The sequence below is a fragment of the Saimiri boliviensis genome, chromosome 2 (assembly GCF_048565385.1).
Source record: "Saimiri boliviensis isolate mSaiBol1 chromosome 2, mSaiBol1.pri, whole genome shotgun sequence".
NCBI classification, from domain to species: domain Eukaryota; kingdom Metazoa; phylum Chordata; class Mammalia; order Primates; family Cebidae; genus Saimiri; species Saimiri boliviensis.
This window is the reverse complement of record NC_133450.1, coordinates 61989916-62014190: the sequence shown is the minus strand read 5'-3', so window position 1 is coordinate 62014190 and position 24275 is coordinate 61989916. Positions and strand designations below refer to the sequence as shown.

Genomic DNA, 24275 nt, shown 5'->3' with positions numbered 1-24275 from the left:
ACCTCAGCCTCCCAAGTAGCTGGGATTATAGGCATGTGCGATCACACCCAGCTAATTTTTGTATATTTTGTAGAGACAGAGTTTCACCATGTTGCCCAGGTTGGTCTCGAACTCCTGAGCTCAAGCTATCCTCCCACCTTGGCCTCCCAAAGTGCTGGGATAACAGGTGAGAGCCACAGCGCCTGGCCCACACTCAGATTTCCAACTGTCTATGTGACACTGTAGGTGCACCATTAATCGGCACCTCTGATTTCTGGTGACCAGAACGGAGCTTTGGATTCCTTCCCAAAGCTGGCTTCTCCCATAGTCCCCCATCCCTCAGAAAACAGCCCTCCTGTTTACCTAGTGGCTTGGGTCAAAATCGAGGGGTTCCCTTTGATTTCTCCCTCTCTTGAAAGTACCACGCTCATCCTTGTCCGGGGAGCTCTACCTGTAAGAGTCTCGCCCTCATGCCAGCCTCCAGCTTGACATTCAGGTCTCAGCTGACGTGTCCCCAGGGGCCTCCCCGACCTGTCCATGGTCCTGTGAATCCCCTGCATGGGGCCCACAACTGGCAGAAGCTCTGGTTTGTTTAGTTAGTGTCTGTGCCTCCCCCATAGTGGAATGGTCTGGGGCCTTCCTGGGGTCCTGCCAAGTCCCCACCTCCAGAAGACCCGGCCCGGAGCAGATGCTCCAGGTGGGTTTGTTGGGGAGCAGGTGGAAGGCCGGGAGTGCTCAGGACTGGGAAGCGGATACTGCCTTGGAGGAGAAGGGAAAAAAGCTCAAGGAGAGAGAAGGAGGGTAGGCGGTGGAGGGGACCACATGCCAGGCAGGCGAGGCCACATGCCAGACCCCCCCAGGCTGCTGCTGCCGCTGCCCTCGGGGCATCCTCTTGGAATGCTGTCTTTGACTCCTAGCCTTTGCTTTCACTGTGGCCACAAGCCTCCTCTGCCACCACGCACTCACATTCTGATTGAAGCCCATCTCTTTACCATCTCAGAAGGCAGCACTGCCGATGACCTCTCTGCACATGTGACCTCCCTGCACGTGTGGACTGGCTAAAGTCCTTTGCCATGCCTCCTCCTCATGCTACATCTTAATCATCTCTGTTGGATCTCACTTGCCCTTGGGGCACATCCTCCCTAGGGTCCTGAGAGCCCGGCTTCCCCACCCATGTCAACATGAAACTATTGACAAGCTCAATACCCCCAGGACTCCAGACTCTGCAGCTGGAAGAGGCAGAAGTGCCCTCTGCTGGCCACTGGCTGGGTCCCTGCACCCCAGAGCAATAATTAAGAGTTGAGAGATGAGAAGCCAAGCTCAGCCCTTGTCCCTGACTCTTATCCTCCCAACCCCACCCATCGCCTACCCTGTGTTCCCTCAAATGCACGTCTCCCCTTCTGGGACCCTCCTCTTCAAATCTTCTCTCTTCTTCTTCCACTGGTTCATCCACAGCCCAATCTACACCCCATCCACACCCCCATCATCTTTAAGACTCAAGTAAGTGTCACTTCCTCCAGGAAGCCTCCTCTGACTTTGTCCAGGGTAACTGGCCTCACCTGCCTTTTGCCCCTGCCATCCTTACAAAGGACACCCCTCACAGCTTCTGCCACACTGCACAGTCCTTATCTGTCCATCTGCCTCTCCCTGCAGGCGACTGCACTCCCTGGGGATGGGGAAAATGGCCCTGATGTCCTCAGCACCCAATGCAGAGCTGTGCAGGGCAGAGGCTCACATGGAAAATGATCGCGAAATGAAGTCAACTGACTTCAAAGGTTCTGAGCAGGACTGTTCCGAGGCAGGTGCCCTGGCAAACAATCCAATATACATACTGGGGAGCAAAAACAATGTACAAAAACATGTGCTCGCTGAGAAACATTTCAAACACCAGAAAAGCTTACAAACTAAAACATGAAACCCTTTTCCATTTTTTTCCAACCTACAACTTTTCATAAATCACCGCTATTCTCGATGTGGGTGTGTTCGTCCCACACCTTCCCAAGCATTCCCTTTGACTTTATCTTACCTTCCTTCTTTTTTGTTTCCAACATAAATGGGGTCATGCAGTACACATAATTGTATCCTTTATTTTTTGTTCATTAAAAGGCCCATTTTGAGGTCCTTCTAAGTCAGCATCTGTAGGTTTATGTCATTCTTTTTGGTGACGGCAAAGCATGCCCTACCCCAGTACCGTCACAGTGTCTAAATCCAAGGCTTGTCAGTTAAATCTAAGTAAAGCTGGGGTCAAATGCCAGGTATTTGGTTTTTCGATTTGGTGGCTTTTTAATTATTTTGCAGTTGTAAACAACATTTCTGCAAACATCTTCATGCCCAATTCTTTGTGTCCATGGGCACATATTTCTGTAGAACTGGCTCTTAGAAGTGGAATTGCTGAGTCTGAGAGCGTATCTATTTCACATTCTAATAGAAACCAGTAAACTCCCTCCAAATGGATACCAATCGACACTCACATCAACAATGCATACATGCCTCCTTTTCTCCACATTCTTGACAGCATTGGGTGTTATTCGACTTTAACATTTTTTGACACATCTAATCATGTCAACCTTCAAATCCAGCTGAACTCTGATTAAAGTGGGTGTTTCGAGAAGCCCTCAGAGAACAGAGCCTTGGAAAGGGTGCACGGTAGACAAAGGGGCCTCTAGCTTCCCCAGAGCAGCAGCTGGTAGCCCCATTTCCTTTTCCCTGGCCAGGGAAGGAAAGTCCCTCCCCAAAACCCTTGGTCCTGGAGTCACGGCCCAAGCCCCTCAGTAGTTCCCTCAGGAGCAGAGGAACTCCTGGGTCAACCAGAGTCCCCACAGAGGTGGATTTGCTTCTGGCAACATCTCCAGACTGGATGTGATCCCAGGCGATCCTTAAGGAAGCAGCTCCTTGTGTTCTCTGAAAAATGCTGCCTGCAAGGGAGGACATGCATTTGGGAGAACTGGAGAATTACACACTTGGTTATGCACAGTGAGCCCAGGAGAATATGAAGCAAAGGGTATGTCCTGCAAGAACCATGGATTTTGGAGATGTTAAGGTGGCCTGCTGGGCCCACAGAAGGGGCTGCTGGAGCACCAGAGGGGCTTACCTCTTATTCCACCCCCTCCCTGCCACCTCAGACTAGAAGGAATCTATTCCGAGAATGACACTTGGAAATAGCTTGCCATTTGTGTGGCCTAAAAAGATCTAGAGAAAGGGGCAATGGGGAATTTCCAACATTCAAACAGTCCGGTATTCATCCAGATTCCAAAGTCCTCCTGGTCAGCAGCTGGGGGGTGCGGGGGCAGATGGGGCACAGACACCTGGGATCGTGTTTGCAGACTTTCATCTCCTAAGAGCCCAGGGATGGCCTCCAGGGCTGGCTGGCTTGCCTGCCTTCCTGTTTTTATCCTAATAGGCCTTATACGAGGATTTTAAAATGACTCATGGAAAAAGCCAAGCTAGGGAAGAGGGCTGGAGTTGGCCACCAAGTGGAGGACAGTGGGAGACCTGCAGGGACGCTCCTCAGTGACCCGGGAACCTGAGTGGTCTCAAAACTGCATCTGCAGGAGGGTCAGGACAGAAGTGGGTGCGGGGGGACACAGAGCCAATGCTTATTGGAGAATGCCCTGGGAAAGAGAAAAACACCGGGGCTAAAACGCCTCCCGAGGTGGGCGTGGTGCTTCATTTCCAACCTGCTTCCATTTCCATGCACTTAGACATCCTTTCCTCCTATGAGGGAGACAGAGTAGGCATTATTCCTTTTTACAGATGTCCGGAGAAGAGGTGTCCTCCCAGGTAGCACCCTTGACCCAGAGGCAAGGGTCCTCCTCTCAGTTTCTTAGGAACTCGTGGGACTTATTTGCCTGGCCAACTATTTCTCATCCTTTAGGGCGCAAATCAGCCTCCAGAGCTGTCCCCAAGGCCCTACTGTCAGCTCTTCTGCTTGTGTCCAACTAACACTCCAAGCCGTGTCCTGTCATTGCAGGTTGTACCTCTGTCATCTCCTGGCTACACGGTAGGTAAACTCCTCTCCCACCTCCTCCACCTCCCCTGGCCTGGCCTCTCCCACCTGACATGGCCAAGCAAAAGTTTGTGGAATAGCTGGCTGGGACTGTCAGTGGATGCGAAGGGACAACTAGACAATGCCACTGCAACCCTGAAGCCAAAGCAAGCCAGGGTGCCTAGATGTGCACCACCTGCCTGGCAAAACCACTGTGCCATCCTGAGGATCCCAAATCTACTCGGGAAAAGGAAAAAGACAATCCTGGGCTCTGGGTAGAGGGTGGAGGTAGAGAAGGAAAAGAAGCTGGGGTCTGGAATGCCTCAAAGGTGCTGGCACAGGGCGGGAAGGAACAGGGTGGGGCTACTGGCCTAGGTACCTTCGAGAACGGGTGGAAAGGCTCCTTTCACTGGACGCACGGAGGCCCCGAGCAATTCCAAGGGCTCCCTCTCGTGGCCATTTGAAGCCAAAACTGAGTGTTCAGAGGCGAATCCCACATTTTCCTCTCTTAGCCAAGGGTCTAGAAAATGGGTTCAGAAGACAGGGGAAGAGCACTGGTCTTGGAGTCGGATTCGTGTCCTGATCACCTACTAATTCACCAGGTTGCGTTGGGCAAACCACTCCACCCCTCAGCCTCCGTTTCCTCATCTGGTTAATGAAGTGGTCTGCCTGGCACCATGGCTCACGCTTGCAATCCCAAAGTTTTTGAGGCCAAGGCAGAAAGATCATTTGAGGCCAGGAGGTTGAGACCAGTCTGGGCAACATAGCAAGAGCCTGTCTGTTAAAAAAAAAAATGTTTAGAATTAGCCATCGTGGTGGGGCGCACCTGTAGTCCCAGCTACTCAGGAGACTGAGGTGAGAGAATTGTCTGAGCTCAGGAATTTAAGGTTACAGTGATCCGTGATCACCCCACAGCTCTCTGACCTGGGTGACAGAGCAAGACACTATCTAAAAACAACAAACTCGGAGGGTCAGATGATATGAACAGCTCTTACAAACGGGAGTGCTGGGCTGAACATGCTGCACGTTACCTTCGCCTCTCCCAGCGACATGGCAGGATTTTGGCTTCAGGATGCCAGTGACATTGACGAGTTTTTCCTGTGCCTAGCTCCGTAGCACAGGCCAGCTCCGGGCTGAGCACTCCACATGTGATGGCAGGCAGGTGCCACGTACAGAGGAAGAGGTTGAGCATGAGAAAAGTTACATGACTTATCCTTGGCCACCCAGCTGGTGAGTGGCAGAACTGGGGCCTGAAGCCAGATTTATGGCTCCAGAGCTTGCCACTCTCCCCATGGTGTTTCTCATGGTTTCTAAAGTCCTTTCCATCTCCAGCTATCTGTGATTCAAGGTGTCTGCTGGAGAAATGAGGTTCACAAGAAACAGTAGGGGCTTGGCAGGTAGATAGGATAGGAACCAAAGAGACAGTTGACAGGCAGTCAGGCCTAGAGCAACCTCATAGACAAAATGCACAGTCTTTACAGGAGAAGAAATTATGACTGCCACTCAATTAGCCATCAAAGCTATGCTTTCCCACCAAGGAGCATGAGAAAGGGCGCCATTGTCTAAAAACATGTCGAACAAAAACGTCATCAGACTTTTTTTATAAGCTTTGCAACTGCCCACACCAAACTTGCTGTCTCTGAGAAGCCTGGCAGTTCTTGAATATCCAACCATTTATCCATCTATCCAACCATCCATCCATACATCCATCTATCCACCCACCCATCTCTCCATCTATCCATCCATCCATCCATTCATCCATCCACACGCCCACCCATCTCCCCATCCATCATCCATCCATCCATTTACCCATCCATCCAACCCTGAAGCCAAAAAAAGTGAGGGTGCCTCAGATGTACATCCTCTTACCCATCCATTCATCCATCTGTCTGTCCATGAAACATTGCTGAGCCCTAAGTTACTGGTGCCTTATCCTCAAGAGTTCCTAATTGGATATTATATGTCTTAGACATGTAGGCCGAAAAACATAGAAATATGTAGTATTAATTATCTGTGGCAACAGATTGCTTAGCAGCTTGAAATGAGCGTTGATTACCTCACACAGTATCTGTGGGTCAGGAGTCTGGGAGTGGCTGAGCTAGGCTCAAGGTCTCTCATGAGGTTGAAGTTAAGATGTTGACTGGGAATGGAGGCTGTGCTTCCAGAATAGCTCACTTACATGACTACTGACAGGAGGCCTCAGTTCTCCATTGGTGTTTGTCCCAAGTCCTCTTAGCTCCTCATCACATGGGCCTCTCCTCAGGGCTACTTGAGCATCCCCACAACATGGCAGCTGGCTTCCCCTAGAGTTGATCCAAGAGAGAGCAAGGAGGAAGCTGCTGAGCCTCTTAAGTCCTCATCTCTGAAGTCACAGATGGTCACTTCATATCATTCTGTTTACTAGAAGAGTCACTAAATCCAGACCACACTAAGGAGGGGTATTAGGCTCCAGTTCTTAAAGGGATGAGTATCACAGAGCTTTGGACATACTTTAAAACCACCGCATGTGTGGAAGATGCTGAGATAGAGTGTGAAGGTTACTGAGAGAGGCAAGAGGGAGAATGCGGTCAATTCTACCTAGAATAATAGAGGGAGTCAAAGAAATAAAGCTCTAACGAGGTGATAATGAATGAGCTGAGTTCTATCCTAGACCTGGAATGTGGCCTTGAACAACCCACTGTCCCCTTCTGGGTCTCTGTGTTGCGAAAATAAATTGGGACAACCCAAAGGAGATCAAACAGAAGCCATTCATTGTGAGCTTGGCATGGCAAGGGAATTGGCCACTGTTACTTGCATTTGACAGAGACTCCCAGGCGGGCAGCGTGAGGGGAAGCATCAGAGTGAAAAGGGGGAGGCTTCAGGTGCGCCCTTCTTAGAGGTTGTTGGGATGGGGAAGTGGGAGTGGCTAGCTGGAAGCCGGACATCCCATTGGATTGCCTTAGGAGCATTTTTGGCTTTCTCTCGTTGGTGTCGAGCTGGAAGCAGTAGTCAGCAATAGGGAAGCTGACCAGGACTGACTGAGCCCTGATCACTCTGGGCCTATTGCCACAGAGGTTTAGTTTGTCTTCCCAGGCTGCTTGCTGCAGAGACTGTGGGCCAGGGTTCTCTTTTCTTACGCAGGCAGGCCATTGTCCGTTTGTACATGTGGGCTTTTGGGGTCTTCCTCCAAAAATCAAAGGTTGGTTGACTAAGCTCTGAGGTCCTGCGAGCCCTGACATTCTGAGCATTTGGCTTCTTCACCTGGAAATGAGGTGTCCAGAGATGGCGATGTGCTGGATGGAAAAGGACTGGCCAGTCCAAGTGGCTGCCATGCCAGAGGTGAGGCCTTGTGGACAAACTGGAAATGAAAGAGAGGGAGATGCCTTGATTAGACCCTCCTCTCTGTGGGCACTCCCAGGAGTTTCCAATTCTCAGCAACCCACAGTATCCCAGCATCTGTGACTATGGACCTTGAAAGTTAAAGGTCACCTCAGGCGACTCCCCCAGTGCACACGCAGATGCTTAAATCTGCATTGCTATCTTCTCTCCAACTGGCAGTCTTATTCTTGTTTGATTGCCTCTGGAGACAGCAGGCTCACTCTCAGTGGAGACAAGGATGTGGTCCATCTGCTCTGGCACACAGGGCAGCTTCCAAGATGGCTAGTCCATCTGCAGCGTGCTCAGCCCCTGAGCACCCATCCCACCACATCCTCTCCAGGCTGACCCTGCCCTTCCCTCTTCCCATGTGCCACAGCGGCTGAGGAAGGCCCCTGACAAAATGAGAGGGGAAGGTGAGAAGAGAACCTGGCCTTTTTCCTATGCTATCTCCATGGGGAAGCCTTTTTGTCAGATTAGCAATGGTCTGGAGGAAACAGGACACAGGACTAGTAAATTTTGACATGGAAATGGAGATGAGGAAAAACTGTACATGCTCTTCAAGTGTGATGTCATCATTATGACAGCACAGACCTCCTAGTGTCCCCGCCTCATCTGACGGTCACCATCACCCTGAGGGACATGGCAGAGCAAGGTCCCCCGTCTTAGCGTGTGACTGCACCAGCTGCCCACCTGCCCAAGCCTGCAAGTCTCCCTGAATTTTTCTCCTCCTTTGTGCTCCCATATCTGACCCTATAAAGTCTGTTTCCTAATGGGCACAGGAACCTATCCTTCCTGTCCCCCTCCAGCCACGGTAGTGCAGAAGTCATGCCTAGAGACTGGAGTCCAACAACCCGGGCTCAAATCCTGGTGTTGGCATGAACAAGTTGTGAGGCCTCTGGCGCCCCATCCCACCTGGCTACGCCTATCTCTCATCCCCACAGCATCCCTTCCGCACCACCCAGCAGGATGGGCTTCCCTTCCTCTATTCCAGTCTCTGCCCTATCAGCCTATCCTCCAGTTTCTGTCATGCCCAGCACCCTACACAGAGGCTGGTGAGCAGAGGACTCTAGCCCAGTTCTTCTTGAAGAAGATGGAGGGGTCGGGGCTGGGTGAATAAATACACCAAACAGCCTGATGAATTAAAGTCACACACAGGTGGAGGCAGTAGCCCTGTAGCGGGGTGCTGGGGTTTGCATCTGGCTCTGCCATTTACTAACTGCAACCTTCAGCAAGTCCCTTCACCGTTCTGTGCCTTAGCCTCCACATCTCAGGATGGGCTGGTAATAGTATCTGCTCATGGGTTGTAAGACAGATGGTCCTTCCCAATGTGGGTGGGCATCAGCCATTCTGTTCAGGGCCTGCAGAGAACAAAAAGATGGAGGAAGAGTGAATTTGCTCTCTGACTGTGGCTGCTTGTGCTGGGACATCAACCTTCTGCCCTCAGTGCTCCTGGTTCTCAGGCCTTCAGATCTGAACTGGAATCTCCACAGTGGGCTTTACTCAGTCTCCAGCTTCCAGACAGTGAACTGTGGGACTTCTCAGCCTCCACAATCACATGAGCCAATTCCTTCTAATAAATCTCCTCGTGTGCTTGTGAACTACTGGTTCTGCTTCTCTGGAGAATTCTGATTAATACACCACATGCTTAGAATAGTGGCTGGCACATAGTAAGTACTCACTGAGTATTAGGCAATATTACTATCTTACCTGCTTCCATAAATGCCCTCTCACTGAAAAGGTGTTCCTTTGTGTCTCACCTTGGAAGTGACAGGACACCAAAACCAATCCTTGCATGTTTCTCCAGGAGGCCTCTCTGGTCTTGTCTGGTGTCCATGAGCGCAGCTGCACCAGGGACTCCAAGGCCAGGCCTGTGGGATGCTGAGAGAACTGGCCTCCTAGTGCTGAGTGGGCCAGGGTCCCTCTGGTGGCTGCCACCTGCGGCCTCCTCTAGGCCCCTGCTGGCCAGGAGGTGTGCGCAGCTCTGGGTGCACACCAGTTTTGGGGATGAGGCTGGGATCAGGGAAAAAAGTATGTTTGCTTGTCTGATAGAGTCTACCTCCCAACTCCACATGACTCAGTTTAATTCAATTAACTCCAAAGCACTTCTGAGCCCCTACTCTGAGCCAGTTGGATTGCCAGGGCCCCAGAAGTAAGTCAGACCCCGTCCCTGTTGTTAAGACATTCTGCAGAGCCTCCATCTTTCTGCAGATGGGCTTCAGGGGTTGAAGAGGGGGACTGCCACCCTACCCCACCCAAGTCGCGGTGACAGCTCATCTCTCCAAAGCATCTCACATTTTGGTCTTCAGCAAGACAGTTGCTTAAAAGAAAAATTTTCTTTTTTTCAACAGTCTTGGAAATAGGGTTCATATTAAACGTGCCCTTGAAGTATGAATTTGATGTTGACAGTGAATAAGGGAGTGAGAGGAAAGAGGGCGTCCAGGTAGAGAAAACAGCTTGAGCAAAGGTGTGGCTGTGTGCTTCTCAGAGGGGAAAGGGACACTTATTGAAGATCTGTCCAGAGCCGAGCGTGAGTGAGTGCCTGGCTATTCAGCTCTCGAAAGGGCCTGCAAAGAGGATGCTATTATTCTCATTGACAGATGAGGCTCAGAGAGGCAAAGTAAAGGTCAGGGCATAGGCTTGGGAATCAAACAGCTTGAAGATCTCTAGCACACGTGCGCTTTCTATCACCAGAGGCTACTTGAGGGGAGGCAGAGTTCCAAGCAGGTTTCATGTTGGGTGTGGCCAAGATAGGCTCCAGTGGCTGGGCTTGAGTTAGCACGGCCCCTGGTGTTGGAGCAGACTCAGTGGGCAGAGTTGGGCTAACAGGGAGGACTTGGGGCTGTCATTATTCATGGCCGCAGGGACATGGCACAACCATTTATAATTAGAGTTATAACTTAAACAACCAACAAAAAAAGACTTGATAAGCACCTTCACCTCCCAGCATACACATATCACATCTATTACTGCCACTAAGAACTGGAGACCAAAGGAAGCTGGTTCAGGAGCCCAGCCCTGTGTTAAGGTCCCATGGGGTCTGTGCAATGTGGAAATATCCCAGGGATCAGGTAGCTCTCTTTGTGTCCTCTCAAGGCTTCTGGAGTTCCCAGGATATTCATTTTTAAAGTGGTTGGTGAAAAATAAGCCATGAAAACAACAGAAACGTGATAGGTAGGTAAGTAGATAGATGGGGGATTAGATGGATGGATGGATGGATGAATAGATGTTTGATAGATAGATAGATGGATAGATAGATAGATAGATAGATCACAGACAGGAAGGGAGGGGACCAGGCTGGGAGTTGGCAGGGATACTGCCCCACAGTCTTGCCTAACTGGACAGGACCAGGGCCAGCTAGGAGCAGGGAATAGATGGAGACGAAGCAGAGACGCTGCTGTCAGAACAAAGGGCTCAGAGGCTGCTCTGTGCAGGGGCTGCATCACCTTCCAGATACAGGGTTCAAATGTACAATTAACTTCCCCACGCAGAAACTTCCCCAGGTAGAGATCTTCCTTTGATCAAAGCTGTAACCCCAGAAAGTGCTGGCACACAACGAACATATGAAAAAATGCTCATCATCACTGGTTATTAGAGAAATGCAAATCAAAACTACATTGAGATACCATCTCACGCCAGTTAGAATGGCGATCATTAAAAAATCTGGAGACAACAGGTGCTGGAGAGGATGTGGAGAAATAGGAATACCTTTACACTGTTCGTGGGAATGTAAATTAGTTCAACCATTGTGGAAGACAGTGTGGCGATTCCTTAAGGACCTAGAAATAGAAATTCCATTTGACCCAGCAATCCCATGACTGGGTATATATCCAAAGGATTATAAATCGTTCTACTATAAGGACACATGCACACGAATGTTCATTGCAGCACTGTTTACAATGGCAAAGACTGGAACCAACCCAAATGCCCATCAATGATAGACTGGACAGGGAAAATGTGGCACATATACACCATGGAATATTATGCAGCCATCAAAAACAATGAGTCCGTGTCCTTTGTAGGGACATGGATGAACCTGGAAACCATCATTCTCAGCAAACTGACACAAGAGCAGAAAATCAAACACCGCATGTTCTCACTCATAGGCGGGTGTTGAACAATGAGAACACATGGACATGGGGAGGGGAGCACTACACACTGGGGTCTGTTGGGGGGAAAATGGGGGAGGGATGGGGGTGGGGAAGTGGGGAGAGATAGCATGGGGAGAAATGACAGATTCAGGTGAAGGGGAAGAAGGCAGCAAATCACACTGCCATGTGTGTACCTATGCAACAATCTTGCATGTTCTTCACATGTACCCCAAAACCTAAAATGCAATAAAAAAAAAAAGAAAGTGCTGGCACATAGTAGGTGCTCAAGGCATAGTTCTTGAGTGAATGTGTGGAAAGGCTTGTCCACATCCTAACTGGACTTTGTAGATAAACTGTCCTCCCAGCTGCCCCAGGCCTGGAAGAAGCTACGTGTGCCCCAACTTGAAGGATGGGTGGTGTCAGGAGCACTGGCTGTGAGGCCTGACGACCCAAGTGTAAAGTCTGACTTTGCTATTAACTGAGAGTTCAGCTTGTACATGAGTCACTGAATACAAAATCCCTCTGAGGTGTACATCACTACCCCCATTTTATAGATGAGGAAACTGGGACCTCAAGAGATCAAGCCACTTGCCCATGGTCACAGAATGTGGCAGTCTTCAAACATGGCCCCTCGCAAAAAATTTTTTTAAGAAGCAGAGAATTTTTAAAGAACAAAAGAAAAAAATAAAAACATGGCCCCAAAGTTCTTCGACCCTCCTCCCACTGATAGGTGGGGTTTATGTCCCTTCTTCTTGAATCTGGGCTCTGTGACTGCTTGACTAAGAGAATACTGTGGAAGTGATGTGGTGCTGATTTGGGTTTCTGGGCTCCAGTCATAAAAAGCTAGCAGGCTCCACTTCCTGTCTCTTCAGATATTTACATTTGAAACCCAGTCACCATGCTGTAAGGAAGCCAGGAAGCCACAGGGGGAAGCCACTGGAGCTGTGTCGGAGGCAGCTCAGCTCAGGTCATAGCCATCAGCCAGCAACAAGGCCTGGGTATGAGTGGGGAGTTGGAGACAGCTCCGGTCCTGGCTGTCAAGTCACCTCCAGTCTTTGAGTCTTTCTAACCCCAGACATTGCAGATGGAGATAAGTGGCTCCCACTGCCCTTTCTGAATTCCTGGTCCATGAGTATCACTGAGTTCAGGGAGGTTGCTATAGTGACAGGGACACTAAGGAGAGCAGTGGGGCCTGGAAAGCAGGTCCTGCTGACCCCAGAACCCATCTCTTCTTCACTGCCTCAGTTTACCTGGCACATCTGCATTTCAGATGTGCTGCCTGAGGTCATGGGGCCTTTGAGGGGTGACTTGGCCAAGCCTAGAAGGTTCATAAATATCACTCCCAGCTGCTCCGTGGGCTGGCGCATCTGTGTAGGGCTGGCCCTTAGGAAGAGACCAATGGGAAGTATCAAGGAGCTCCCTGAGCTCAGATGGGTGTGGACCCTGATCTTAGGTCTGCCAACTCCTAGCTGTGTGAACTTGGGCGAGTCACTCTGTGCTTCAGTTTCCTCCTCTGTACAGTGGGGTTACCAGGAAGGAGCTGATAGCCCTGTTGGAGGACTCTGTGTGAGACTGAGGCCCCATATGTCTCCGTGAAATAAATGTTATCAATACTCTTAATCGTGGCTTAAAAGACTCAGAACCTTAGCTCAGGATGGGCCAGCATTCAATGGGAACGTCACAGGCCCCAGGACAGGGCTGTGCAGAAAGGGGGAGATTCAGGCAAGGGCGGAGGTCCAGAGCAGAATCCTCTCCTGTCCTGCTCCAGGGAGCTTTGTGTAGGGAATCAGAAGCCTGTGTCCCAGTGTGTAGGTTTTAGACTTTTTTTGGGGGTATCATGCTCTAGATATTCCTTCCAAATGAGATCAGCATTTGACAGGACAGAGAAAAAGCAAGACAGTGACTCTCCAACGCCTACTTTGTGTCTCTCTGGTCACTGTTAATATTGAAATTAACATAGATTTTAATTCTTTTAAAATTAATTGTCTTAATATTCCAGTAAACTTTAATACTGTTAATAAAATCTATTTAATTTGAAAATGCACTCTGTAACCATCTATAAGCTGTAACAGTGAAATGCAGCAGTGAATGTATGCATTAAATGTGTTAATTCTGTTCCATGTCAACACTGAAAATACCACCATTTCTGCCCCCTGGTTTAGCATGGCTTTAAAAACATTTATTGGTCTATAATAAATAACAGTTGCACATATTTTGCGGGTACACGTGATATTTTGCTACGTGTGTGTTGTGTAATGATCAGATCGGGTACTTGGGATGTGTATCATCTCAAACATTTTTTTTACTATAATGAGGGCCTCATAAAATGGACATGGTGCAGGGCTCTCCTGAAGCCAGGCTGGGTATTTCTGTGATCATTCGTGATAGGACTCAAGCTCCTTGGGGAGAGACCTAGCAAGAGACCTGCCAAGACCCTGGCTCCATGGCAAGAGAAACTGAAGCAAGGTCCCAGAGGCATGGGCTGGGCCAGTGCTTCAGAGTAGGAAGCACTCATCCACTGACAGTGTATCTCCTGGGTGCGCCTGTGTGTAGGGCCTGTTCCAGGCATAGGGATGCAGCAGGAAGCAAGAATCCAAGTCCCTCCCCTGTGGGACCTGTGCTGTGGTGGGCAGTCAGGCGATGAAGTGCAGTCAGTGCCCAGAGGTCTCATGTGCTCAGTGCTAGAGAGGAGAAAAGTAGAGAAAGAGGTGAGGATGGAGGGTGGGAAGCCCGCACTAGTGAGTGAGCTCAGACGGAAAAGAGGGGGAGGGTGAGCCACGCAAATATCCAGGGCAGGAGCTGGCAATATTTTTCCATAAAGGACCAGACTGTAAGTACTTGCAGCTTTATGTGTGCTCTGGGGCCAGTCACAACCCTCAACTCCCCTGTGGTAGGGCAAAAGCAGCGTAGACAGTATGTCAATGGGTGGCCTGGCTGTGTTCCAATAAAACTTTATTTACATAAACAGGTGGTGAGCCTAACTGTGCAACCACTGAGCTAGGGGAAGAGAATTCCAGGAAGAATTCCCTGGGGTGGGAGTGAGCCTGGTGCCTGAGGAACAGCAAGGGAAAGGACGACCAGTGGATAAGGTTAGAGGCATCTCTGGAAATGGAACAGGGAAGGGGGAGAGAAGAGGCTCTTGTTTGACTAGGCCCTGGTCAGGGTTCATCCGGGCACCCTCACCCTGGGGATGTGGCTACAGACCCAACTCTAAGCTCCACTGAACACACTTGAACCCACATCCACTGCCATGCTTCTTGCTCCGGGGAGGATTGGCTGAGATCTGTTGAAAAATCAGCAACAGTTCTCACCCTGGGAGTGGTCTGCGCCCTCGAGCCCAAGTCTGACACATCCCTGTCTTCTCCTTTATCTACTGTCTACATGCTTGCTACCGGTGGAGGGTCCTGACTACGAGTCATCCAGATTCTTGGCATTTTGAACAAAGCATTGGACAACATGCACAAACAAAGCAATGACAGAATGAAGCAATGATTTGCTGAAACGAAAGTACACTCCATAGAGCAGAAGCAGGCTTGAGAAAGTGGCTCGAGAGCTGGCTGCAAATCTTCTATGGTTTAAGTGCCCTCTGGAGGTTTCCCATTGATTATATAGAGTTACACCCTATATAAATGACCAGTCTGACTGGTGGCAGGAGGTGATCGATCAGAGGTACTTTACATTTTTCATCTGCAACATAGTGGAAAAAGGGGTAGGGTTTAAGGGAGCAGCCTCTGATCCTTGTTACTTGGGTGTGGAAAGATGGGGTTTTCCTTTTGATTCAGTCCTAGGAAGTCAGTGTGAATCTCCCTAGGGTCCCTGCCTCCAGACCCTATTCTCTTGCCTTACATTCTTCCTCCCAGTCTCCCCTCCACCCCAGATCAGCAGGGCTAAAACAAGCCCAATTCATCCTTTAGCCTGTTGGGAAGGGACCCCAGCCAGGGAGTTAGGCACTGTTTCCACCAAGCTTATCAGATAAGAAGTGTGAGGCCCACACAGATGAAATCACTGCCCAGATGAGGGAGGCAGGAGCAAAATGCAATTGTCTGACTCCTAAGGTATGTGTTACCTCTGTGGGTGACAAACATGTTCCAGGAGGTTTACCATGTGCCAGGCACTGGAATGCCATCCAAGGGGCCAATGTCAGTCTAGGAGAGCTCACCTCAGTGGAGGTAAGGGGGTGGCAGTACTCATGGCAGTAACTCTTCATAGTCCCAGCATGCCCCACCAGGACAGAGTCAGGGAGCGTGGGAACGGAATGCCGAGGCAGGCGAGAATGGCCCTTTGGCTGATGATGCAAATGCCCCTTTCCTGAGGAATGACAGCATATTCAGAAAATTTTGAAAAAGTGTGTATGAACTAGGTTTGGGTTACAGACAGCTGTGATCAGAGGCCAGGAGCTAAATGATAGATGCCAATGAAGAGACTTCTATGATTCAAGTAGGACAGGTACTCCAGGTTGCAGGGGTAGGGGCTGGGAATCTGAAAGGCAAGAGGGCACCCCCGACCCCACCTTCCCCTAAGGGTACTGTAGACACAGGCTGAGCCCAAACCCCAGCTCCTCTGCCACCTATCTCAGTAACTAGGAGAGAGTTCTCTCTCCCTGATCCTCGGTTTCTGAATCTGTCAAATGGGGAGAACAATACCCATCTCAGGTTTTTTGACTCATTGATGTATTTGTTTAGTGGGGATTAAATGAGATGGCAAATATCCAACTCTTGGGGAATTGCAGTATTCAATGGGAGTTAGACCCCTGCCCCATCACCTTTCCTTTGGAGACCCCCATCCCAGGAGGCAAGGGATCCTCTCTGATGATGAGGGTATGCTGTTTATGCAACATACCTGAGGGACAATGTGACCAGAGGGGTGGGAGTCAGGCACTGAGGATGGACTTGCTGTTTACAGATTGTTTTATGACTGGCTGTTGGAGCTCCCAAATGGCTCAGGAGCCAACCAACCATTTTACTCCATGTTCTGGTTTGTTTGTTCATTCATTCATTCATTCAGTCAGTCAGTCATTCAGTCATTAAGCATGTATTACATGCCTACTCCACGCAAAAAATACATGAGAGATTCAACCTTTCTACCTAACCTTATCTCACCTCACCCTGCAGCGACCTCTCCTCCTCACTGGACTGAACTTCTCACTGTCTCTGCTCTCCGAAATGCCTAACACGCTCCGTCTCGGTGCCTTGACTCCAGCTATGGCTGTTGCCATCACTGCTGCCTCTTACTCTTGAAACAAAGCAGCATGTTAGAAAGATCCCAGGTTCAGGATCAGGAAGTAAGGATTTGAATTTTGGCTCTGCCTCTCACTAGCTGTTAAGTTCTTTAGCCTACCTGATTCCCAGTTTCCTCATCTGCCAGACGGGAATGATACTGGGATCTAACACAGAAGGTTGTTGTGAGAATAAACACTATGAGATGTGTAAGGTATCTATTATGTCAGTGATATCTAAGATACCTAAGTCAGGGCCTGGCTTGGAGTTGAAACTTGGTGACAAATGTCTATTGAACGGACCTGATGAATTCTGGCCTAGGAGGTAGGAAACTTGAATCTTCCTCATAGGAATATGTGCTTGGATAAGTCACTGCTTTTCTCAAGGGGCTCCAATCGCTTGATTAAAATTGCAGAGTTGGATCACCAGAACACCAAGTATTGACATCCCTGGCTTTCCACCCTGTATTTCTGAACTGGATCCAGGGACACGTGGCACACAGCCGGTTTCATCTCCATTCTCCGTCAGGGAAGACATCACTAGTTGATCAGAGCGTTCTATCTGCTGAGCCCTCGGAATCTCTCCACAGGGCACCTGCCAGCCATCACCAATCAAACCAGAGGTGACGGTTGAGATCAAACAGACTTTTCATTCCTGATCGGTGCCTGGGTGAGTGACGAGGCCTATCAGTGCTGGAAGACAGAGTCAAGGTGATGGACGTGTGGGGTGGTGGAGTGTGCAGAGCAGAGGTGCGAATGTGGGGCGGTGGTCCATTTAGGACGTCCTGCAGGCCACAGACACCACTACCCTGTCACTTTTGTCCCACTAGCCCTTCTTTATGGCTTCACCTGGGTAGTAATTATATCCAGCCCAGGGGAGACGGGGAGGTGAGGGAAGGGCACTGATTATGAACCGGGTGGCGTGTTTGTTTGGTTTTCAAGGCTGATGTCTTAGTCCTCATCAGTAACTCTGCCAGGGAACCACTCTTAGCTCTGCTTCAAGGGTGAGGAATAGGAGGCTGGGAGCTTACTGATCATGATGATTAATCATAAAACCACAGTAATTGGCTTGGGCTGCACTCCAGCTTCACCCCTTTTGGCTGTAGGGTCTTGGGCAAGTCACTTAGTCAACCTGTGCTTCACTGTCCTCATGTGTAAAGTAGGCATAATAGCAATATCCACCTCATTATGAAGGTGTTAATACACATGAAGTTTTTGGAACATTATTCAGCATTTAATAAGAGGTCAGTAAACTATTTTCAAGACTGTTGGCATGGATTTCATATTCATTTTGCTATTCCCAGCACCTCAGACAATGTCCTGTACATAGTAGGTGTTCATTAAATGCCTTAGAACCACTTGTTGAGCATTATCAATTCCACAGAAAAGTCCCACATAGGTCCTCTTGTTGCCAAGAAAGACCCACATAGGTTTTTCTTGTTGTCAAAGAGGACATCTCAAAGAAAATAACAAAAATATGCTGAGCCAAACAAAAATGCAAGCACGACATATCAAAATTTGTGAGATGCAGCCAAAGAAGTGCTGAGAGGAAATTTTATAGCACTAAGAGGCCTACATTAGAAAACAAGGAAGCTCTCAATCAATGATCAAAGTCATTCCCTTGGGAAAAGAAAAGTGAAATAAACCCAAAGAAAGAAAAAGAAAGGAAATAAAAGCAGAAGTCAACGACTCTGAAAATAGAAAAATAAAAATAAAAAAAGAACCGGTTCTTTAAACAGATCAATGAAATTAACAAGCTTCTAGCAAGACTGACAAAAAGAGATAAGCTATAGATTACTATATCAGAAATAAAATGCAGCCAGGTGTGGTGGCTCATGCCTATTATCCCAGCACTTTGGGAGGCCAAGACAGGAGGACAGTTTGAGCTCAGGAGTTCAAGACCAGCCTGGGAAAAATAGTGAGATCTCCTTTCTCCAAAAAATTTTAAAAAATTAGCTGGATGTGTTGGCATGAACCTGTAGTCCCAGCTACTTTGGAGGCTGAGGTGGGAGGATTGCTTGAGTCCAGGAGGTCAGGACACTGCGGGATGCCATAATTGTTCTACTGTACTGCAGTGACAGAGCAAGACCTTGTCTCAAAAAAAAAGAAACAGAAAGAATGGAAGGAAGGAGGGAATAAAGGAAGAAAGGAAGGAAGGAAGGAAGGAAACGAAAGCCAGGCTAAAATAGTAAATGTTATGATGTTATATCTTAGCATAATAAAAATTGTAAACAGGCTAAAGAAAATACCACATGATCATATAAATTGATGCAGAAAATTCATTTGACAAAATTTAACATCCATTCATGACAAGAACTGCCAGAAAATTGGAATAGAAGAAAGTATCCTCAACTTGATAAAGAGGATCTACAAAATTCCCACAGCTACATCCCATCCCATGGTGAAAGACCGAAAGCTTTTCCCCTAAAATCAGGAACAAGACACAGAGGTCTGCTCGCACCACTGTTATTCAACACAGAACTCTTTGCCTGAACCCCACCCTTCTTGAGACTTCACATGGTGAAGATGGGCTGGGCTGTCCTCTTTTCTTGGGGCTTGAGTCCTCAGACTCATCAGCTTCAACCCCACTCATTCATATCCCTTTCAAGAATCCACAGGGGAGTGCACATGGTCTTACCTGATTTGATGAGGTTGAATAGCGTTGATTTATATTAGGAAAAAGCAAATCATTTGCCACGTATAAGTAGCACTGACTTGTGGCATGCTAGCACCATATCCATGTGCTCAGCATGGAGGTCAAGAATTGATGATGTAATTCAACCAGGAAACTGAGGCCCAGACAGGGTGAGTGACTACCTCAATATCACACAGCCAGGTAGGGGCTGAGTTCAAAGATCTCATCTCCACAGCCAGTCTCCCTCTAATGGTACAATAATGTGGTTGAAACCTCTTCCAGTGTGGTATTTGATCACACTGACAGTGGTCTCTGTTGCTGGAGGTAGGCTGCCTCCAGGGGTGATGGGGCTGGCTGAGCCGGGCTGTGACTCCTCTGGGGCATTACCAGGTCTCTGCCTCCTCTGAGGACACAGCCACACCAGGCGAGTTCAGCAGGTCAGGAAGCCCTTAGCCTGGCAGCCACAGGGGTTTGCTTTGACTCGATGCCTCCTGCTCCCAGGAAGCAAGAAGCACATCGGCTCTGATTACGGCTGACAGCCTGCCTCGGGCTGGTTTTTGATAGAAATATTGTCATTATGTAAGAAGTTACATAAATCATCTTGTGATGTCTGCATCGCACGTCCACAGAGGCACTGCCGGGCTGCTCTGTCCTCTGCATGGCCTTTGTATGTTTCCCGAGCTGGTGGTGTGGTTGGCCAGGCCTCTCTCTCCCTCCCGGGCAGGGGTGGCTGGGGAGAGTCTGCAGCTCCAGGCTAGCACGAGCCCTGGGTGGGAGATGGGCCCTCGCATTGGTTCACAGCTGTCGGTGGGAGCAGCATCTTAGGAACACCCCCACCCCAGCGTTGTCATTTACTGCCAGCGGGAACTTCGGCAAGTTTCCAAGCCCATTCGTGCCTCAATTTCCTCATCCATTAAAGAGAGTAATCATGGCACCTGGGAAGAACAAAGGACAATCTATGTCACTTGCTTCCATCAACTAGAACTTTACACTCGTATGATCAGGTGTGAGAATGAATATGGTAGGGTCGGCAGACCCGGGCTCCCTCCTGGGCGCTCCTCCTGACTGGCTCTGCCACCTTGGGTGAATCACTGTCCCTCTGTGGGCCTTTTGTCATCATCTCTAAAATGAGAAGCTGACCCATCTTTTGGAACTGAATTTCCTGTAGAGGTGTGAAAATGTAAAATCTCCTTTAACAGGTATTTTTGGCAATTTAAAACATTACCAAACACGTACCAAAAACAAATACATTCAAATGCATTTTAACTCACAAGGTGACACGCTAGGCCGCCGACGGGTGAACCTGGGCAGTCAGGTTAACTCCTCTGGGGGCAGGTGATAGTTTCTCCAGGGACTGCTTTCATTTGATGACTGTCCTAGGATCATAAGAGAAGTTTTTTCAGGCTGGGCTCACAGCTGTCATCCCAGCACTTTGGGAAGCTGAGGCAGGTGGATCACCTGTGGTCAGGAGTTTGAGACCAGCCAGGCCAACATAATGAAACCCCTTCTCTACTAAAAATACAAAATTTAGCCAGGCGTGGTGGCACATGTCTGTAATCTCAGCTACTCAGGAGTCTGAGGCAGAAGAATCACTTGAACCTGGGAGGCAGAGGTTGCAGTGAGCCAGAGATAGAGAGAGAAACCTGCGGACGAGCTCCCTCCCCTCCTGGAGCTCACCTGGGTAGGGTAAACAATAAACGAACAAACAAACAAACGAACAAAAAAGACAGGCAGCAGCTGTTTACAGTTCACAGGAAAAATCCTGCTCAGTGGAATGGGCAAAGTATTTAATTTATAAACATTTAGTAAGAAGCTACTCTGTGCCAGGCTGTAGCAGGGATCAGATTACAAAGGGCCTTCTGTGTTTGGGAGGTTAAACTTCATCTTTGGCTCCAAGCACTCAGGCATGGGAGAGGGTGTTATTAACAATGCTGGAAGTTGGCGGAAGGCATCCTGGAGGAGGGGATGTCTGAGCTGGGCCTTGAAGAATTGCTGAGAGGACAGGATTGGCTGAGTTGGGCCCAAGAATCACGTTTGAGGCTTCTGTGGGGGCGTCACCAACTGTAAATGGGAAATAATCCCCTGCCCGCCCAGACGCAGGTGGATAATGAGCAAACACTTCGAGAGTCTCATGACTCGCATGATTACTGCTGTCTTTCCACCTGGCCAATCAGAAAAACATGGAGGAGCCTTCCCTTGTGTGGGTCAGAGGTATCCAGAGGCCTGGCCTCAAGCCACAGCTGCCTCTTCTCCCCGATCCTGACTTCCCAAAGCTGCAGCTCCCCGTATTCCTGAGCTGGGAAGTTCCAACGTTGGGCTAGAAGAGTGGAACGCAGGACGCCTGGAGAAAATCTGGTCTTCTCGGCCGGCAGCACTTAGGCAGGGTCTGGTGCTCCATGAGGCCATGTGGCGAGGCAGGTCCAACCCAGCCTTTGCACACAGACGGGCTTGGCTTCAAGTTCAAATTCTGCTGGTTAATGCTGTGCGGTCTTGGGAAAGCAACTCAACCTCACTTCATTTGTCAGGGGCAAACTCACCACCACGCTCACGGAGCGGCCCCGTGAGGTCTTCGTGTGGTTGTCAAATACGGCTCTTGTGGCTCTTGGCACATGCTGGGTGTCCACAAATCATCCACTTTCTTCCACTTTTCTCTCCCCTTCCTTTCTCTCTTCCCTCTTTCTTCCTTTCTTCCTTCTCAAAAAGTTTTTGGTGGAAGATCAGTCTGCATTAAGAGCTATGGAAAGAGTTTTATAAGACATTAACTCGCCTCCCACGGAGCGAGCCTGGTGGGGAGGCTCACTACTGGCAAGAATGGACAGACGGCTTCGCGGGCGGGCAGCTAGGAATGGGCGGGCAGGGCTGCAGTGCCGTGGGATCCTGAGGAAGCTGGAAGCCGAGCTGAGTGGCTCTAAAAGATCTCGCTGCCCTTAGGAGAGAGGAGATCTTCCGGGAGACAGGAAGGATGCAGGCCACACAGAGCACAGAAGCCCAGGGGGAAGGGCAGAGCACAGAGAAGCAGGCAGTTACCTGGTCAGGTGCCGGCTGCCGGAAAGGCTGGAACTCTTGGCTGTGCACACTGGCCTCATGCCATAGGCAGCAGGGGACTGGTCCTGATGGCCACGGGCCCTCAGGGCACTCTCTCCAGCCATGTGTGCCAGGCGTTTTGGAGCAGAAAGAATGTTTCCTGCCTGTCCCAGTCAGGGTGGGCCAGGATGCGCTACAGTAACACAGAGCCCTCACATCTCTGGCTCTCAAAATGAGGAAGGCTTGGCTCTCACCCATGCAAAGGCTGCTGCAGGTAGGAGCAACCCCCCAGGGCACGCAGTGGCCGACAATCGAAGGCAGGTGTCTCCAAACTACGGCCCGCCTGAGGGCCGCATGCGGCCCCCTGAGGCCATTTATCCACCCCCCGCCGCACTTCAGGAAGGGGCACCTCTTTCATTGGTGGTCAGTGAGAGGAGCACAGTCTGTGGCGGCCCTCCAACAGTCTGAGGGACAGTGAACTGGCCCCCTGTGTAAAAAGTTTGGGGACGCCTGCTCTAGTGTCTCCAGTCCAGCAGCACCTCCATCTCGGTCCACACTTCCCCGACCCTGCAGCAGGGTAGGGGAAAGAAGAATACAGTGCTGGCTTTCAGGCCCTAAATTGAGTTATAGCTTGTCAGCACTGGGCCATCTCCTCCAAACTCTTCATTTTGCCTGTAGGGACCCTCAGGCTGGGGGAAGGGGAGATGGCTTGGAGTCAGGCCACAGCAGCTGTCTATTGGCCAGTGGGAAGGAGTGGGGCCATCACTCCTGGTTGGAAGCCCTGGCCCTGCCCTGCCAGTGCCCCCAGTCTGGGCAGGGAGACTCCAGAGAGGAGTCCTTGGCATCTTAGGTTGTAGTACCGAGGTGTTGGTTGGCATGTAGGCCACCAGCCATCTGGCTGATGAGGAGAAGGCAGTAGAAGGGGAAGAGGAAAGGAAGGGGAAGGAGGAGGGGAGAAGAGGAGGCTGAGCATGGACACGAAGATACGAGGTGTGAGAGGGGCCCGTGAGCTGGCTGGCACGGAGGCGTGACCATTAGCTTTTCCCAGGCAGCCGCCCTCGCCTTCAGCCTCACCTTCCCTCTGGCCAGTTAGTGGGCAGGGCCAGCCCCGACGCTGGGCTCCCTTGCTCTCTCAGAGCGGCCCTGCTTGCAGCCCTGCCGGCGTTGGCACGGTGACAGTAGCCAAGTGTGCAAACTTGTGCCATTGTCCACAGGCCAGGGGGAGCCATGGAAACTGGCTAATATGACACAGGAAAATGTTTGCTGATGGCAATTCTATGGGCTTTGTCCACCTCTTTCTCCATCATGACGACTCGATTTAAGTCCCTAACTGTTTGACTACAAATGCAAGGGGACCGTGCAACGCCAACCTTTTGTCCGGCTGCGCTGAATGGGCAATTCAGGCTTTGTGCAGCTCAATTGAGGAAGCAAACATAAAGACAAGATTCCTGAGAGCTCCAGCTCCCTTCCCATGGATATCCCAGCACCTCGTTAGAGAGTCCTTCCTCGGCCACCTTTTCCGACAGGCATCAGTGCACCTCCCGACCTTGAAGGTCCTCCATGCCAGATCCCTGGGGGATCCTGGCAGGGGGGGGGGTGGCAGAGGGAGAGAAAGAGAGAGAGAGAGAGAGAGAGAGAGAGAGAGAGAGAGAGAGAGACGCAGAGACAGAGAGAGAGGAGTGAGAGTGAGAGAGCCACTCAACACTCAAGGACAGCGGGAAAAGCAGCCCGCCCCGGCTTACCCAGTCCGATTGTCTGTCTGCACTGGAGCATGGCCGCTGTAGGCCTGGAGTCTTTGGGGGGAGGTTTGCAAGCCAGTCTCCACCAGGCCCAACCCCTTCTACATCCTGGACATTTTAAATACACACACACCCCCCACCCCCTTAAGAAACTAGGGAACCGAGGTCAAGGGGAGGCGGGGCGTGGAGTCCGAGGAGAGTGGGGCTGAAGGGTAGAAATTTACCGGGAAATGATTGCATTTGGGAGCTGTCT

General features: G+C 50.0%; 1 long non-coding RNA gene across 1 annotated transcript; it reads right to left on the bottom strand.

The window, feature by feature from the left end:
• Positions 1-1818: 1818 nt before the first annotated feature.
• On the bottom strand, positions 1819-24256 carry LOC120363959 (uncharacterized). Its single transcript, XR_012516233.1, has 4 exons — positions 24026-24256; positions 20531-20635; positions 19263-20194; positions 1819-7301 (listed from the first exon to the last, which is right to left on the bottom strand). It is a non-coding gene; the product is annotated as an uncharacterized LOC120363959 (long non-coding RNA).
• Between the last annotated feature and the right edge of the window lie 19 nt (positions 24257-24275).